The 10816-nt window shown below is 38.8% G+C and overlaps 1 protein-coding gene across 3 annotated transcripts in view; it reads right to left on the reverse strand.

The window, feature by feature from the left end:
• The window catches only part of TEAD3 (TEA domain transcription factor 3), a 111869-nt gene extending 103876 nt beyond the window's left edge, over positions 1 to 7993 (reverse strand). The window contains exon 1 of one of the 3 annotated variants that reach the window (XM_058175590.1): positions 7722 to 7993. The gene's annotated coding sequence lies outside the window, so the exon portion shown is untranslated. The remainder of the gene's footprint in view (positions 1 to 7721) is intronic. The other 2 variants (XM_058175591.1, XM_058175592.1) reach the window with 2 other exon arrangements.
• Positions 7994 to 10816: the final 2823 nt, after the last annotated feature.

Raw genomic sequence — 10816 nt, forward strand, 5'->3', positions numbered from 1 at the left:
CTTTTTCTGTTGTAGCCGAAGAGCCAGCGCTGTCCGAAGACGTCTCCGTGGTCATGTGGCCGGCATGACTCAAACGGCAAAGGCGCACGGAACGCTGTTACCTTCCCACCAAACGGGGTCCCTATTTTTTCTACTTGCATTTTTACGTGCTTTCGAAACTGCTAGGTTGGCAGAAGCTGGGACTAGTAACGGGAGCTCACCCCGTTATGCGGCACTAGGGATTCGAACCACCGAACTGCCGACCTTTCCATCGACAAACTCAGCTGTCTTATCCCCTGAACCACCACGTCCCTTGATTTGGCTTTTAGCAAAGCTCTAAAACAGTGGTTCCCAACCAGTGTGCCGCGGCACTAAGGGGTGCCGTGAGATCTTTTGAGGGTGCCGGGAACTTTTGAGCTACGGAGATTTTAAATATCTATTTCCTTATAAGGGTGCCGGGAACTTTTGAAAGGCTTTCCAAGGGTGCCTCAAACAAGAAAAGGTTGTGCCTCAAACAAGAAAAGGTTGGGAACCACTGCTCTAAAACCTGGCTATATATCCAGGCCTGGGGTTTGAAATGTGTTAAAGATTTTATTACTTGGCTTTACCATTAGTTATTAATAATCTTCGGCTTTGAAACGGAGATGAGCACTGCCCCCTAGAGTCGGGAACGACTAGGATATATGTGCGAGGGGAACCTTTACCTTTACCTATTAATAATCATGGCTGTGGATGTTTTTATTGTTTTAATGTTTTAAAATTGTTTTATAATTTTAGAATTGCAAGCCGCCCGAGTCACTTGGTTGAGTCACACAGCTATAGAAATTAAACGAATGAATGAAATTAATGTTCATATTACTTCAGCCATCCACAGCTAATCCACACCGAGCTCCACAAAACAATTACAATGAAATAAATTCCATTATTCAAATAAATCAGGAACTTTTGTTTTGCCAATATGGGAAAGAAACAGAATCTGAGGAACAACTCTGAATGCACTCTATACAACTACTGCCCATATCATTCCAACAACCCAATAGAATGCATTCTTTACTAATTCAATAATTAGCAGATTTCTCACACAGAGAAATATGCATACACACATATATCCCAGAACAATTAAATTACGAAATCATCCACCATACTACATTGATATAACTAGACCATCAAATCCATTTTCTATGGTAAATTTCAGCACATTACATCAAAGAAACTGACAAATATCTGTACTATCCATATACTGTAAAAATATCATAAGTACTTCAGTGTTTTCTCTTCTATATATACAGCGTGTGAACATCAAGCACACATTTGCAGGTATCTTTTTAAATTATTTCATTTAAGATATAACGCACAAATTTACAAGCATCTTTCGTACGTACATTTAAATTACTCATATCCAGATTTTAGTATACTTGTTCCAAGACAGATACTTCTTTTAGCCAGAAAATAATGAATCTATATTGAGAAATGTAGGGAAACTAGAAATTTCTGCATGATTCAACATGGACATTTAAATTATGGATATTTATATTTTGCGTGTGTGTGTGTACACACACACACACACACACACATACAGGAGCCACATTTTATATGTTTGCTGGAAAAAAAACACTAAACAAAATGCAGCTACCCTCTCCATAGCCTCACTAAGTAAAGAAGTTTATAATGTTAATTTGTAAATCCCTGCTTTCTGTCATCTTAATATAGCTTGTAGTGATTACTCTACCAATACTCACGATCAAAGAAACACCTGGCAGTATATGAAGAAAGCAGCAACTAATCTTTTAGCAAAAGTACTACAACAATGACAACATTTCTTACTTCAAACTAGACTGCAGATTTAGCAACAGCAGCAATACCAAGCAGGAGCAAATGTTGGTCTTATATGCACTCTCTCTCTCTGAGAAGAGAACCTTCAAAATTTGTATTTGCTATCTCATTAGATACTAGAATTCTTGCTAAATCAGTTGATGAGTTTAAACATGACAAATTATTATGTGAAGTGTATTTGAAATTAGCCATAGATAACATTAATCAGTTGATCAGTTAGAGTAGACCAAAAATAACACATGATCAGAAGTAGGTGAAAATTTGCAACCATCGTCTTCAAATACAGCAGGAGGAAGATACAAGTTTGTGACTCACTTCAGCTCATTTACATTGCCACGCCAGCAGAACAGTCTGATATTTGTAAGCCCAACAGATCTGCTGCACCAAACTATGAATTAGTGCAGCGGTCTCCAACCTTGGCCACTTTAAGCCTGGAGGACTTCAACTCAGAATTCCCCAGCCAGCTTTGCCGGCTGGGGGATTCTGGGAGTTGAAGTCCTTCAGGCTTAAAGTGGCCAAGGTTGGAGACCCCTGAATTAGTGCATAGGTGCAAATCCTGACTGTAGACCAAAGCTTTTTAAAATATTCCCACCAAAAACTGAGCTAATTCAAGTTTTTTTTTCCTAGCCCTTTCTATTGTTATATCACTAATATGGCCCATGGCACAGAAATGGTTGTGTAGTTTAGCACAGTTGTGCAAACTGTTTTTAGCCATTGCAATTCCAATGTACTAATGCTGATGACCATGATCAAATGGCAGAAATAGTCATATTGCTGGTTCCTTCTAGAAGCATCTGCAACTAATAATCACAGATATTATACAGCATGATATTTTGTTTTGTTTCAAACTTGGCCGAACCAAACATTGTGGCTTACTCCTTCTAGAAAGAAGCAATGAATTCATTAGGAAGCATGGAGAAAATGTTTCTACCTGATATTTCTGAATATGCAAACCCAACAAAATGGTACGTCTAATCACTATTCTATATTGAAACTGCAAATAAGAAACTACTGTTACCGTCAGTAGGGCTGATGATTTCTGCAAGACAAGCATAAGTTACATAAAGAAAATGAACCAAGAACTGTCAAACTTGTTTCACAAAACTATCTGATTGTAACAACTGCCATTTTACCTCAGCTTCAAGTCAGTTCAGACTACTAAAGAAGTATGCAGAACTTGAAATCAAGATCTCTTAATATGGTCACTTCATATTTTAAATGTTTACGTATAGATTACACTTTTAAATTTGGAAAAAATTAAGACTAAATCCTTTGCAAAGTTTCCTGAAAATTATCCTTGCTGAATATAATTATAATATAATTATTTTCAGTAAAATAGTACTGGATTCTGCATGGATAAATGGAGATTTGAAACTCAAATTTTAATTAAAATTTTATACCACACTAAAAGAAGAAAAAACAATAATAGCATGGACAAAATTTTTTGGATATACGATAGAGGTAGATAAATGGAAGCAATTATGGAAAAGAAAGTACAAATAACAATGGCTACAGCATATAAAGAGAGTTTGTATAAAATGTTTTATAGATGGCATATCACCAGAAAAAATTGGAAAAAATGTTTAAAGATTAATCAGCTAAATGTTGGACACCGGGATCGTACTATCATATGTAGTGAACATGTCCAGAAGCGAGAAATTATTGAGCAAGAATTCAAACTTCAGTTTGAATTCAAAAGGCTTCAGTTAGTCCAGAATGCAGCTGCGCGGGTGATAGAGGGAGCGCCACGTAGCTCCCATGTAACACCACTCCTGCACTGACTGCACTGGCTACCTGTGGTCTTTCGGGTGCACTTTAAGGTTTTGGTTACTACCTTTAAAGCGCTCCATGGCTTAGGGCCTGGGTACTTACGGGACCGCCTACTGTTACCTCATGCCTCCCACCGACCCGTACGCTCACACAGAGAGGGACTTCTCAGGGTGCCGTCCGCCAAACAATGTCGGCTGGCGGCCCCCAGGGGAAGATCCTTCTCTGTGGGGGCTCCTACCCTCTGGAACGAACTTCCCCCTGGTTTACACCAAATACCTGACCTTCAGACCTTCCGCCGCGAATTGAAAACACATTTATTTATTCACGTGGGGCTGGCTTAAATTTTATTGATTTTTTTAAATTTTTACTATGAATTTTAATGGGTTTTTTAGTTTTATATGTCTTAGGCCAATGGTGTAATAAGTTTTTTAAATTCGGGTTTTAACTGTATATATTGTTTGTTTTATTTTGGCTGTACACCGCCCTGAGTCCTTCGGGAGAAGGGCGGTATAAAAATCGAATAAATAAATAAATAAATAAATAAACAAACATGGTTAGAGAAAATGACACAGCAACGTATTGATTTAAAGCCGGAGCTGTTTCTGTTGGGTATCTTATTGGAGAAATTTAGTAGAGAAAATGTATATTTGATCATACATGAATCATATTTTCACAAAATTGGAAAGCAGAAAAAATTCCCACAAAGGGATAGATAATTAAGAAAATATTAGAATGTGCAGAAATGAATAGACTAATAATGACAATTAAAGGGAAGGAAGAATGGGAATATTACAAAGATGTATATGTATTAAGAAAATGGTGGTAAATATTGAATATGACAACACAAAAATTTTGTACTTAGATGACACACTGATTGAATAACAATGTAGTTTGTTTAAAAATAAAAATAAAAAACTTTATTAAAAAAAGTAAAAGAAAAAGGATGTTTTTCTTTTGAAAATATAAAACTAATAGTATTTGATATTATTTATTATTTCTGTAGCAGAATGGAAATGAAGATTATTTTTAGACAGTATGCTACATTGTGTTACAATGATCATCTAGCAAAACATGAGCCTTTTGATCCAATTGTATGTGTTAAATGTGTCAAACAGAAAATATACTTATTTTGACTATGTAGCATTTTGGATTTGAAGCTAAAAAGACACTTCAGAGCCCATGAGGACATGGACATAGAACCTATCTACAATTCTAAACCAAATATGTCATTTCTAGGAAGATATATTTAATTTAAAGTGTTGCAGTCTGTTCTTATGCGAGAGGATTTGTACTATCATGCACCCTGAAGGACCTTTTTGCTTCCAACTCCAAAGTCTTGCAAATCCTATTGAAAAAACATATGCATATTTCATGCCTGCAGATTGAATAATTGCACCAAAGTCATTTTTACAATATTAAACACTTTTATTCACTGAATGTAAAAGTGGTCCTGCATCCCAGAAAATCTGCAACCATCTGTTTGAAAATTGGACTTCAATGGAAATCTGACAGATTTTGAACCCAAGCAAGAGTTATTAACCTCCCATTTAGAGCAACTTGTTAGGAGTGCAAATGCACGTGTATCTTATTCTAACTAGATATTCAAGCTTATAAAAATAGGACTGGTAAATGATCCAATAATAACAATTTATACTTACATATTCACATACAGACATCATTAAGCTGAAGACAAAGCTACAGACATAGCATACTGGAATGGGTGGGCATCACATTTAAATTATTAAACAGAAACAATAAGAAATGGATTACAACTTATTCTTCTCAAATTAAGTTTGGTTTAGATGGTATCTAAGGAACACTTTCTTCCACAATACAATTCTTTTCTATAATACCACCAAGCTTAATTACTCTTTAGAGCAGTCTCATGAGAATTGGTAAGCGATATGTGCGCATCATTGAAATTTTTAATCCTGGCCCACTTCAATGCAATCTTAAATAGTGTATGTTTATATAAATTCCCATTGTGCACAATACGATTTACTCCCAAACGAATATGTAAACTCGTTCTCAGAATTACAATCTGAGAATTTCTGGACTGATTTTGAAGAAAGTTAAGATCTATTATATAGAATAATACTTAAATTTCTTGTTTCTAGCTTTTCAGTGTGCTCTAGTGGTTCATCATTAATACGTTGAAACTCTGTCCACCAATTTCTCCACACGCAATTAACAAAATGTAAACCTGAAAGTAAAGCTGCACTATTTTTACATTTGGCTATGATTCAAATTTAACTTCTTTAGACAGCATCTACAACAATTTCTTCAAAGAAGAAAATCTTCATTTGAAAGGTCAGGTGTTCTTCAGCAATACAACATGCAATCCAGGTGCTATTTTCTAGACAGCTAGTTCCTCAAACAGTGCATTTACATGTAAGGGCATGTACAATCAAACATATATCCAACCCTGCAAACTGTGATCAAACAACAACCCTCCCGAGAGGGTCCACTATGAGAAAATGGTCTTCAGGAGAAAGTCAATTTCCCTAAAAATTCCATATCTGAAGTCTGTCAATAACATCCGGTTGTAGTAGTAACATGGTATATTATCTAGAAAAACTGTTTTCCTCTTTAACTATTCTCCAGCATATCTGTATGCAGCTTCCCATATAATAGATAAAAGCTAGCTTCAAAACATTTCCTTTTGAAAATCCATCAAGATAAGGGAGAAGTTTGTCTCGATCCTATCCTAATGTAACTCTCAATGTATTGTGGGTCTTATTTTTGAAAAACAATAGGACACCCTTCTGGAATCTCATTTTTAGATCTTTGCTCTTTAGTTTCATAGTCTTGTACTCTTTGTTGATTCATTAACACTGGAGGTCAACTGCCCAGAACTAATCAGTCTCATCACCATACTCCTGCTTATGATTGATACATGGTAAATTCATCATCTTGTTTCCTTAATTTTAAGATTAAAAAAACTCTGATCTTCTCCTTCCCCAAAGCAGCCAGTGCTTGTCCTCCCATTCACACAGAAACATAACCACCTGAATGATACAATGTCAATTATAACTTGGGTTAGAACGGTATAATTTACCTACACACTAGATTTACAAAAGCACTTATTTTTGTGCATGTGACCCAGGAGTGAGAGATATGGCATTATGCCAATAACACACAAAGGTAATTAATTGAGGAAATGTGTTTATGCAATTGGTGAGTTGTCAACACTGCCCCTATGGCCTATGTACAAGCTGCCAACACAGTCACGCAGGAAGCAAAACTGTTTTGATTTTTTAAAAATCTTTTCAAATCTGAATAACGATAAAAAAAATAATTTTAATGCTCACTTCCATCAAACTCCTATAAGGCCAAACCCTCTATATAAACCCACCAAACCCTCAATATAAGGAGCAAAAGAAGGCCACCTGAAAAATAAGGGGGGGAAAATACACATTGTACCACAATACTTGTATACGCTTTACTGTATTCTAAGGACTATACAATCTAGTTCACAAGAAAACCGTCTCATCAAGAAATGCATGGGCTACCACCATAGCTACAACCAAACGGGATGGACAAAGGGTAGGTAAAAAATTAATCTCAATCAGTTACACACTAAATTTTCAAAACTTAAAAAAAAGCACAGAGAGGCGATCAGGGCAGAAAGTAAGGACTCTTAGCAGCATATCACTGGCCGCCTTCCAAGGGAAAACTGGAGGTTTTTGTTTTTGTTTTAAAGTTATTTAACTGCCCCCCTCCCCCCCTCCCCGAGGTTTGCTGAACAGACCGAAACTTGACGAAGAAGTTGCCCAAAAGAGCCCGTGAATAAAGGCCGGAGAGTCCCTTTCTCCAAAAGAAAAACCACAACCCAGCAGCAACCGGGAGGGGGAGATGGCCCGGGGTGGTGGTGGTGTAAAATGAAAAAGGGGTTTCCCCTTAGCCTTCCCCTCTTTCTACCATTATGGGCGGGAGAAAGAAGGGCTGGGGTTTTAGTCGGGGGGGGGAGGAAAAGAGGGGAAGGGACAGAAGGCGGAGAAACTGGGCCGTGCAGCCTCCCTCCGCACCGGCCGGGACAGCCAGGGGGGCGCAACAGAGACGAACGAATCGTTTTCCTCTTCCGAAGGAAAAGAGTTTCCAGGGCCGGAGCGGGAGCGCTCGCTGGCCGCTTTACTTACTCAAGTCCTCCGTCCGGGAAAGGGTGGGTGCCAAATCCCCGCCGCCGGTTTGAAGGTCCGGTTCGGTCCGCGGGGTGGACGTGACAAGAGCAGCGGGGCAGGGTCGAAGCGACGGGCTGGCGAAGGCTAAGCGAATCCGCCGCGCACCCGAGGGGAGCGAGCCGGGAACCGAGCAAGAGAGACGGGAAAGTTTGTGAGAAGGAGGGAGGAGCAGAAACTTGGAAAGAGAGCAAGAGGAGGGAGGGAAGGAGAATAGGAGTCAGCCCCCGCCCTTGTCGCAGATGGACAGCCTCCGCCACCACAGTCGCTGGGGGAGGAGGAGACCTCCTCCTCCTCCTCCTTCGGTGGAGGAGTCTCGCTTGGAGACGGGGGGGGGGAGGGTTGTTTCAGCCTCAGGCAGGACGGAAAGGGGGCTGGGAGGATACTGGATGGATTTACTGGAAAAGGCTGGGTCGTTAACGAACTAACTTCTAGTGAAGAGGAAGAGGGCAAGGGAGGGGGAGATCTGCTTGCAGGAGGGAAAGCTATGGCTGGAGTACATGAAAAGTTTTATGGGAGTCAAGAGTTTCATCCATCTTCTTTGAAGGAACAGCAAGCCTGCAAAAGGCGCTGTACATGAAACGCGCCTTGTATCTTTTTTTTGTTATTCTGGCGCAAAAACTAATCGGGGGAAGACTGACTTCAAATCCGGATTAATCACTACAAAACCTCAAACCGGTTGCTTAATTCACTCCACAGGTTGAGATTTTTTTAAAAAAACAACTACATTGTAGTCGGGAAGGCCTATGGGGCGAAAAAAACCCCAAATCTATAGTCGGGTAATATCTTTATTACCTAGTCGAACCAATTTGCTCAAAAGATTGTGCAAGCTTTTGGGAACCCTGCTACTTAGTGTCTAGATAAAATGTTAACAATAATAATAATAAAAAGCATGAGATTGGGAAGTAGCAAAGCGAATCATAAACACTAATCAGATTTGTAGGTAGGTAGGCAGGCGAAAGCCTGTTTTGCCAAAAGATGATATGAAGACTTCCTTGACAGCCCGCAGCCCTACTAAATGAATTCCGCCGCGTTTGCTTCATGATAAATAGGCCTAGGAAATCCATGGGAAGGCGGAATAAAATGAACATTTTTGTTCTTGAGGTCAATAAACGATGCAGTAAAATTCTATTGCTACAGATAATATTTCTAAAGCGATCAGGTTTAGATTGCGGAGATTGTGTCTCTGGAGAGAGTGGATTCAGGACTCTGGGCACCGAGGTCCCACCTGGACAGGTAGATTAACCTGTCTAGAACAGGTTGGACGGGTGGCCATTTTCTTATGTCTCCAATCCAAGATATGTGAGAAAGAGGTGAAGGTTAAACAAACAAACAAAAAACCCGCCGGTCTACGTTGGAGAAGAAACAGGACAAACTAGCAGGCACTGAGCGCCAGAGAAGGTGCATTGTCCACCCTTCTCCGCTCAGCCTGCTCCGAAATCTCAGCTCCTTACTCTGAAGCTGACGTCACAGTCTAAGGAGCGGCCGCACTCGTTTCCTGCCTCGTTACAAAGCCTTCCAGCCCTCGCGCTGAGCCTCCTGCTGCAGCGCCACCTATGGATCTTTGTCGCGCAGCTTGCATTTCGTTCGAAACCACTTAATTGCAATCAAGCAAGCCACAGTCAACAATAGAGGAAGTCGGTCAGACATTTGAAATCTTATTTTCTTCCACCCTTCCTCCCAGGGTGGGCTGGAGGAAACGGATCCGACAACACCAAAAAGTTGCCTCTCGCGCTCTGGCCGCTTTCTCCAACTTCTGCTCTGCCAGAGGTTGTTTTTTTCCCCCCTCAAAGGTAGAAGGGAAATCAAGTACAGTACCAAAGAATTTGATTCTACATCACACCCAGATTTTTAAAAGAAGCATCCCACAAACATTCTTACTTAATCTCTTAAAAGTCAGGCTAAACCCCAGGTTTTTATAAATATCTGGAACATACTTGAGTGAACCTCTGATACTAGTGCCACATAGAAAATAGCTGTATATGAACATAAAAAGGAATTCCTGAGGTTTTGCTCTAATATGCATTCTCCCCATGACTTAATCTTCCTATATAATCCCCTTCAATTGCCATAAATTCTCCTTTTTGTGTGTGTGTCTTCCTGCATCTCCATTTCTCCACTCACCAATGTATGGAACCTCGTGTGCCCTTCCTTCAGAGGTATATGACCATAACTGCATTAGAGAATTTATTTCATTTTTGTGCAACTGTAGATGAAAACACTGTTAATATATAATTAAATTCTGAAAACATTGGAAGAGTTATGTTGGAAAAGGCTAATATATACCTTTAGAAGTCCCATCATTTGGATCATCAGTTGATATTCTCTATCTACAGAACAAAAGTAACAAAGCAATGCAAATAAAGTATATGAAATAAATTAATATGTGGAGCAAATAGATCATTGATGGTGTTTTCTTTTTTTAAAAAAAATCTGCTCACAGATCTGTAATTTGTAGTCCTTGAATGACACTGATGGACAATAGATTCAGGGCAAAAGAATGTATTTGCCACATAACATAGAATTAACTTCCAGAATATGTAATGTATAACGAGTATTCATACAACCTTATCCCCCAAGGTCAAATCAAATCAAATTTATGTAATTATGGTCATAACCAGCAAAATAAATAAAAATCTTAACTGGTAATGACCAAATATAAACAAGACAGTGTAGCAGTCTTATAAAATCTAAAAACTAAGGCTTAAAGATCAAAGAAAGGGGGGAATGGAATAAAAATACACTAAAAATAAAATAAAAATACTGTAGAATAAATAAAAATATAATAAAAGCAGAAACAGAAAAGACTTCATTATGTCATCACCCCAAAATTGCACTCTTTTAAACCACAAATAAATAAGAAGATCCTACGCGGGAATGTCAAAGTGAGAAAACTATTATTTTCCTCCCAAAGAAATAGACTGCTTTTTGTTTCCCGAATCATTTGATCTTTTAATAGAAGTTTCATTTTAACATCAAGAAGAAGAAGGAGTAGAATTTTTAAACTAGAGTCATTTTCCTTTCTGGTAAACACAATGCATACCTAACGGTGGTCA

The sequence above is a fragment of the Ahaetulla prasina genome, chromosome 3, assembly GCF_028640845.1.
Source record: "Ahaetulla prasina isolate Xishuangbanna chromosome 3, ASM2864084v1, whole genome shotgun sequence".
Taxonomy (NCBI): Eukaryota; Metazoa; Chordata; class Lepidosauria; order Squamata; family Colubridae; genus Ahaetulla; species Ahaetulla prasina.